Here is an 8,798-nt window from a genome sequence, read left to right on the forward strand (position 1 = left end):
GTTTAAAGTTGTTATTAGACACACCTGCACTCGCCGCGAATTGAACCCAGCCTCCAAGATTCGGGATATTTTCACCGCATCACAAGACATCGACTCTAACTTCCCTTGTCCCTTAATGTTTCTGGTGCGTAGCTGCTGAGTCACGCCCGAATCAACTTTGCAAATAGGACGAAGGGGCGGAACTGAGTGAGTGAGGAGCGGGGCCAAAGCATTCTCGGGTGTGAACGCTTCAGGATTGGTCAGAAAGCAAACTGTTTTGCAGGATTGATCGTTGTCACTACATAGTGGAGTGTTAAACCTCTGTCATAAATCAATGTGAGATTTTAAGAAATAGTTGTGATGTAAATCTGATAACGTACATATTTTCAATTGATTTGCACAAATTGAGTAAGAAACTTCTTTTCCAACTCAGAACGACTGGTAATTTACATACTTGTCCAGTATGGTTGAGTTGCACCGAACAATCTATTCGAATACTAGACAACTCTATGTCTGGAAGTCGACAGAACTGTTGTTAATGACAAATATTTCACCCATGATTCTATGCAGTAATGAATAATCTGTATAAACTCACCGGAAACCTCAGACGCACGCGCAGTTTGGTTTCTATGTGGAGCATGCGCAGTGTCACATTGATCAGGACAAAGAGAGAGAGACATGGAGCTGCTTTCTCCGGCAGAGGCTGTGATAGGTTTCAGAGAGCGGCGCTCAGAGCCGGTGTGTGGGAGCCTCGCTGGTAGAAAGGAGCGGAGAGAATTCACAAGTCCCGGCTAGAGGTAAAAAAAAACCCGAGAAAGATCCTCCAGGCCCGGGGAAGGAGGTGGCGGTCTCTGATCAGGGAAGCGGCCCAGGGTCACGGCCGCCATTTGTTTGAGGGAAGAGGGAGAGCTCCAGGCTGCCATCTTGAGAAGGTCAAGGTGCAGGAGGGCGGGGCTCTCGGGGTCTGTAGAACAATCAGAGGAAAGGGAAGACCCATTGTTATTGATTAATTCCATGAACACAGCGTCACTGGGCGGTCCCGCAGGAATCTCCTCTCTCAGTCCTGCTGTGATGTTTCACCCAATCAGAACCAGCAGCTCTCCTCCTCTCTCAGCTCCCCTTCTGTCCTTCCTGCAGCATCTGTCCCCTGGGGCATTGAGCTGCCTGTCCTGTCCCTCCCTCAGCTGTTGTTCTGTAATAACTGTGATATCCCAGTCCCATCTTACATTACTTCACTAAAGACAGGGATGCACCCGATGGATTTTTCTTAACATCGGCAATTGTTTAATACTCACAGGTTTTTAATTACATCGTTTTTGAAGCAGTTATTTCACATTCAATCATTTGCAATGGTGGGATTTGGACCTGTGTCCAGAGAACACTTGCTGAGTTTCTGGATAAATTATCACATAATAATGCTCCAAGGCCATCACTTCGCCTGCTCACAGTTTGTATATCCCAGTGCAACATGAATCAAAACCCTTTCTTCCTGCACATTTGTTTGACCCAGCGCTCTGGTGCTGTGACTCAGTACCTCTCCATGTGGTGTCCCTCACTGTGTGGGTCGAATTGCTGCCTCTGTCAGCGTCTCTCACTTTTGAAGCTACTCCAGATCATGAGCCAACAGAATTCTCCACTCCAGAGAGATGAGGCATCACAGGTCAGGAATGGAGACTGGGATTTTCCAGATGTCTGTGGGGTCAGTGCCATTCTATATGTGTCACCCTCAAAGCATTAATCTAATTTCCCATTCTGCCTATTTCTGTGTCTTCTACAGGTACTCATGGAGTTCCTGACTCAATAGATTTGCCAACTGTTGGTTGGGACGATGGTTGGTCAGCCAGAAAGACAAAGTCATGGAGTCTTCAATCAATCCTGCTGCCAGGTAAGATCATTCCAGTGCACAGAGCCGAAAGTAGTAAGAGGGATCCAAACATCAGCTAACAAGACATAACATAGAGAAAGTGCTGGGGGGGGGGGGTGGCAACGCAGTTCAGACACAACCCAGGCTCAATCACCACGCCTGCTGCAAGCTTTCTTGTAATGAGACAGCATCGGGAGTTCCCAGTAATCAGTCCAGGCCTGTGCTTTCTTAGGGAGCAACAGAACAACAGAGGGGAAAGCAGGCCTCCCATGAGACGGTGGTAATGCTGCCTGGGATCTTTCTGTTCCCTATTCCGTCTCCAACACTGTATCTATGGCTTGTATTGAGGACCAGTGTCTTCAATCATTCTAACTCCTATCACAGTTCCTATCTCTGTCATCTCCTCCCCTCTCACCAATTATTTCACATATTTGAAACCTCCAGTCCAGATGACCATCCATAACGCTGTAACTTGCTTTAGTCTCTACAACATGCCTTGTCTCGATAGTCTTCTCCTCCAATAACTGCAGACATCGGTTCTGTTTCTGTACAGCATGATTCTTCGGCCGAGGATTCCTTAATGGAATGAGTCGCATTTGCCTGTGTTTGGCTCATATCCCTTCTAACCTTCTCCTCTCCGTGTACCTGCCCAAGTGTCTTTTCCATGTTGTAATTGTACTTGTTTTTACCATTCCCTCTGGCAGTCCTTTCCGTCTATGCACCATCTTCTGTGGATAATGTTGCTCCTCAGCTCCCTCTTTAAATCCTTGCTCTCTCACCTCACCTTTATGCCTCTAGCTTTGGACTCACCTACCCTTGACTATTCACCTTACTTAGGCCCTACATTGTTTCATAAACCTTTATAAGGTAACCCTGTGGCCTCCTCTGCCCAGGAGAAATATTGACGACAGTGTTACCAATATCTCCAACTCATGTACTCAATGCTCTGACCAATGAAGACAAGTGTGCCAATTACCGCTTTCAACATCCTGTCCCCCTGTGATGCCAGTCCAAGGAACAATGTAACTGCACCCCGTGGTCTCTCCCTTTTCTACAACACTCTCCAGGGCCCAACCATTAACTGTGTTAGTCCTCCCTGGTTTGTCTGAATAAATCCAATACCTGAATTAAATTCCATATTTTATTCCTTGGCCCACTGGCCCAGTTGATTAACATCCCCTTCGATAACTATATTCCCTGCCCACTCTTCCACTAATCTTGGTATCCACAAACACACTAACAGGGACTGCTCTCTTTTCACTCAGATTGTTTATGTAAATGGTGCACAACAGTGTCCCCAGCACCAATCCTTACAGCACACTGCTGGTCAGAGGTCCCAGTTTAAACAACAACCCTCTTCCACCACCCTCTGTCTCCCACTGTCATCCCATTTTGTATCCAGTTGGCAAGCCCTCCCTGATCCTTCATTATCTATGGTTACTAACCAATGGATCATGCTTCACCCTGAACAGGGGTTTGCAGAAGCCAGAAACAACGTCTGTTGCTCTGCCTTCATCTATCTTTTTGGTCACATCTTGAGCAAACTCCAGTCAAGTTTGTGAGACATGTTATCCCACGCACAAAGCCATGCTGGCTGTCCATAATAAGGCCTACCTCTCAGAATGACCCCCAACAACTGACCCACCCTGATGTCTCGCTCATCAGTCTGTAGTTCCCTGGCTTTCTCTTGCAGCCTTTCTTAATTAATGACACAACATTATAATCATAGACAGAGAGTCATACCGCACTGTTTGGTTAAGGCTAACCATACTCTAAAACGGATCTCATCCCACCTACCTGTTCCTGGATCATATCCCTTCAAACCTTTCCTATTCCTGCCCTAATCCAAATATCTTTTAAACGTTGTAAATGTCCCCACATTCACCCCTTCCTTGGGATGTTCATTCCACACACAACCCATCCTCTGTGTAACAATGTGCTCCTCATGTCTTTTTTTTATATGTCACTCCTCTAAACTTAAAAATGTAATGCCTTGCCTTGAAACTCCCCTGTCCATGGGAAAGACAACTCCCATTAACTCGATCTATCCTCCTCATGATTTTATAAACATCTATGAGGTCATCTGTCAACATTCAGGTTTCAGTGAAAAATACCAACCTGTTCAGCCTTTCTTTATACTGAAGCCTTTCATAACCAGCCACATCCCAGTAAATCTCCTCCCAACACTTTCCTGCTTAATAATATCCTTCCTATAACTGGTCGACCAGAACTGGGCACTGTATTCCAGAAGAGGACTCACCAATGGCCTGTATAATCTCAATATGACTTCCAACTCCTATATCCAAAGGACTGAGCAATGAAAGCAAGTGAGGCAAGCACCTTTTTTTAAACTATGCTGCCTCACCATGTTGCAAACTTCAAAGAATTATGTACCTCAACCCCGGGGTCCCTCTGTTCTACAACACTACCGAAGGTCCTACCATTAATTGTATAAGTCCTGCTCGTGTTTGTTGTACCAAATGCATTCCCTCACATTTATTCAGATTGAACTCCATCTACAATTTTTCAGCCGTTCACACATTTCATCAGCATCCCTTTGTAATCTCAGAAAACCTTCTTCACTGTCCACAATGCCACCCTCCAGTCTAACAGCCTACCACATGCATCTATCTATGGTACAAATATCTCTGCTAGGGGCCCTACAATTTCTTCACCAGCTTCCCACAATGTCCTGAGATACATTTGATCAGGTCCTGAGGATTTATCTACCTTTGTGTTTTAAACCCTCCAGCACCTCCTTTTCTATAATGTGGACTCATTTCAAGACGTTGAGTCATAGAGATGTACAGCACGGAAACAGGCCCTTCAGACCAACTCCTGCATGATGTTTCTAGTCACATTTGCCACAATTTTTGCCAATATCCCTCTAAATCTTTGCTATTCATACACCCATCCACATACCTGCAAATAGCCTCCCCAGATATACTTTAAAAATTCATGTCGAATACTATCTTGCTCCATTGAATAACTTGAACTTGTGGAACAGGCCTGTCCTTTTCCATCGCTATTTCAAACTAATACAATTGTGGTGACTTTCCAAAGGGCTCCCCCACTAACACCTCAGTCCCGTTCCCGACCTTGTTTCCCAAGGGGAGGTCAGCTTTAGCCCCATTCTCCAGTTGGGCCATTTACATAATGACTGGGAGTTTTCAGAACACATTTAACAAATTCCTTCCATCCACATGCTTAACTTAGTAGCAATCCCAGTCCAGGTTTGGAACAGTTAGGATCCCCTATCATTACAACCCTATTATTCTAAGAGATATCTGAAATCTCATAACATATTTGCTCCTTCATCTCCCATTGCCTACCGCTGTAGTCCGGCCATAGAAAACTAATGGCCAATTTTTATTTCTCAGTTTCACCAATATCGCTTAACTGGGCGATCCTGCATGAATACTCCCTCGAGGTACTGTTGGGATGTTTCCCCAATCAAAACCACCAGCTCTCCGCCTGTTTTGACTCCTGTTCTATCCTTCCTCCAGCATCTGTCCCCTGGAACATTGAGCTGCTGGTCCTGTTGCTCCCTCAGCTGTGTTTCTGTAATTCTGATGGTATGCCAATCCCATGTTCCCATCCATGCTCTGGGTTTATCTGCCTTATCTGTCTTGCCCTTTGCATTGAAATAACTGCAATTTAATCCACCAGTTTTCCCTCACTGTCTGCTATGTTCGTGCCTGCCTTGTCTATTTATATTGCTCTCTTAATCATTTGTACCAGCCTCAAATTTCCTTCTGGCCTTACGACTCTTTGGGGTCAAACAGCCCTGCCAGACGAGTTTAAATCCTCTCGAGCAGCTCCAGCAACGTTCCCCACTAGGATGTGGGTCCCTCTCCTGCTCCCAGTTCAGGTGTATTCCCCACCCTGTCTACCTGTGCTGACACTTTCAGACATCCAGGGACTTGCCCACCAAGGTCCCTGTATTCCTCAGTACTCCAGGAGGACATACCAATCATGATGTATATCATTTGTTTATTAGACTTCCCACAGTGCATTGCCTCAGTGATCAGAAGTAAACTCTGTCTGCCATTCCTCTGCTCAGTTTATCATCTGATGGACATTAGACTGCAGCCTGAGTCCATCCCCCTCACTATGGACAACACCCTCACCTTTCATGTCATCTGCAAACCTACTAATGTTACATTCTGCTTTCCCATCCGAGTGATTAATGTCCATAATGTCCAGCAATGGCTCCTGCACAGATCCCTGTGGTACACCCGCTGGGCAAAGGCTTTCAATCACAAAACCAACCCTCCTCCAATTGTGGAGCCAATTTACGAACTTACCTTGGATCCCATGGGATCTTCCCTTTTGGACCAGCCTTACGTGTGGGACCTTGTCAAAGACCTTAATGAACTCCATATAAACCACATCATCTGTACTGCCCTCATCAATATCAGAGGGCAGTCGTCTAGCAAATCCATAATGAAAATCCCGAATGAAATCGCGCGGGTATCCGTTTTTGGCGAATACATTGTATAGGTGTTCTTCTTCCTCTTTTTGCAGTTCTGGTGTACTGCAGTGTGTTGTGGTCCTTTTGAACAGTGTCTTGAAGCAACTTTTTTTCTGTGTGTTGGAGTGGTTGCTTTCGTAGTTTAGGACTTGGTCTGTGTGTGCGTCTTGCCTGTATACCTTCGTTGTGAATTCTCCATTCGGTGTTCTCTGTACCATCACGTCTAGGAATGGGAGTCGGTTGTCCTTTTCTACTTCTCTAGAGAATCGGATTCCTGTGAGTGTGGCGTTGATGATCCGGTATAAGTTCTCTATTTCTGTGTTTTTAATTATGACAAAAGTGACATCCACATATCTGACCCAGAGTTTAGGTTGAATTTGCGGTAAGAAAGTTTGTTCTAGTCTTTGCATTACCACTTCTGCGATGAGTCCAGAGATGGGTGAGCCCATGGGTGTGCCGTTGATTTGTTCATGTATTTGGTTGTTGAATGTGAAGTGTGTTGTGAGGCACAGATCCGGTAGTTTGAGTATGCAGTCTTTGTTGATAGGTTCCCCGTCTTGTTGTCTGTTCTGTATGTCCAGCAGGTTGGATATTGTTTGTCTGGCTAGGTTTTGTCGAGAGAGGTGAACAGTGCCGTTACATCGAATGAGACCATAGTTTCTTCCTTGTCTATGTGGGTATTTCTGATGTCCAAGAATTGTTATGTTGACTGTATAGAGTTTCTGGATCCGCTGATCTTGGTGTTTCAGTTTCTTCTGTAGTTCTTTAGCCAGTTTGTGTGATGGTGTCCTTGGTAGTGATACTATGGGTCTGACTGGGATGTCTGGTTAATGTACTTTAGGTAGTCCATAGAATCTGAGGGTGTTGGTGCTTCCAGTTTTCATTATCTGTAGGTCAAACCTGGTTATCTATCCTTTTGTTCTTTAGGGTTCCCAGTGTGTTGTTTATCCTATTGGTGAGCTGCGGGGTGGGGTCAAACACCACGCAATTTCATCCACAGATGCCTCAGGGAAAGACAACGGAACGAGGACATGCCGTAACCCAAAGGACTAGCCACACTACCATACGTCAAGAGCATTTCCGAACTGACAGCCAGACTGCTGCGACCAATAGGACTCATAACAGCACACAAACAAACAGCCACTCTCAGACAACAACTCACCAGGACAAAGGACCCGATACCCAGCATGAGTAAAACCAATGTAGTGTACAAAATCCCATGCAAGGACTGCACAAAACACTACATAGGACAAACAGGAAGACAGCTAACGATCCGCATTCATGAACATCAACTAGCCACGAAACGACACGACCAGCTATCCTTAGTAGCCACTTACTCCTATGACAAGCAAAGTGAGTTCGACTGGGACAACACTTCTATTATAGGACAAGACAAACAGAGAACAGCCAGGGAATTCCTAGAGGCATGACACTCAACCACAGTTTCAATCAACAAACACATCGACTTGGACCCAATATGCCGGCCACTGCAGCGGACAGCTGGAACTGACAACCGGAAGCGGCAGAGACAAGCCACTATAAATGCCGGAGGAAACATCACAAAGGTGCTTCACAGGAGGCTCCCACGCACTGAGGATGTCACCTAGACAGGGACGAAACGTCTGCAACACAAATTCCCAGCTTGGCGAACAGAACCATAACAACGAGCACCCGAGCTACAAATCTTCTCCCAAACTTTGAAACCCTTTAGACTCTACAAAGCTCCGTCATGAACAAGCCCCCATCTCGCTATTTCCTTTGCCTTCTTCAGTGTCTGCAACTCGCTGTATCTACCAGTAACGCTCTTTAGTTGCTGCAGGTCTGCCTAACTCCCCAGATAATCTGTTCATCCCCTACAGCTCCCTCAATCACTGTAACACCCTCTGCTCTGTCTAATCCTCCTCTTTCCCACTGTCTTCCAGGCACAACGGTGATCCTGTAAGAGAGCAGTGCGGAATGGGATGTTATAAATCTCAGCTGACGCTTGATGACTGCCATCACCTGGGAGTCACAAGGGGTGAGAACCTGAGCGAGTGCACGACAAAGGGGGAGAATATAAATCAGCAGCGAGGGTCAAGGCCGACTGGGGCTTGGATTTGGATAAAAAGTAGAACACGAGGCTCGAAATCAGCACCGAGTCACAGAGGGAGTGACCGTGTGAGGGAGCAACTTGGAGCAGGAGCTTGAGGCTGACTCACACCTGGGAGAATATAAATCAGCACTGAGGATCGAGGCCTAGTGTACCTGGGAGTGATAGAGACGGTGACCCTGTGAGGGAACAGACTGGAGTGAGAGCTGGACGATTACACAATCGAGGAGACACATCACTGTGTGTGCACGTGTCCCTCCCTTGTTCTGTGTTTGTGTGTGTGTGTGCATGCGTGTGTGTCCCCTTCCCTCACGTGTGTGTGTGTGTAACTCTCCTCACTGTGTGCGTCCCTCTGTCGCTGTGTGTGTGTGAGCGTGTCCCTCTGTCGCTGT

The 8,798-nt window shown here is 46.2% G+C and overlaps 1 long non-coding RNA gene across 1 annotated transcript; it reads left to right on the top strand.

Annotated features, from left to right (window-relative positions):
* Positions 1-645: 645 nt before the first annotated feature.
* On the top strand, positions 646-8,330 carry LOC132829151 (uncharacterized). The gene is made up of 3 exons (XR_009646214.1): positions 646-776; positions 1,757-1,864; positions 7,245-8,330. It is a non-coding gene; the product is annotated as an uncharacterized LOC132829151 (long non-coding RNA).
* The last annotated feature ends 468 nt before the right edge of the window (positions 8,331-8,798 follow it).

This window comes from Hemiscyllium ocellatum, chromosome 28 (assembly GCF_020745735.1).
Source record: "Hemiscyllium ocellatum isolate sHemOce1 chromosome 28, sHemOce1.pat.X.cur, whole genome shotgun sequence".
NCBI lineage: Eukaryota > Metazoa > Chordata > Chondrichthyes > Orectolobiformes > Hemiscylliidae > Hemiscyllium > Hemiscyllium ocellatum.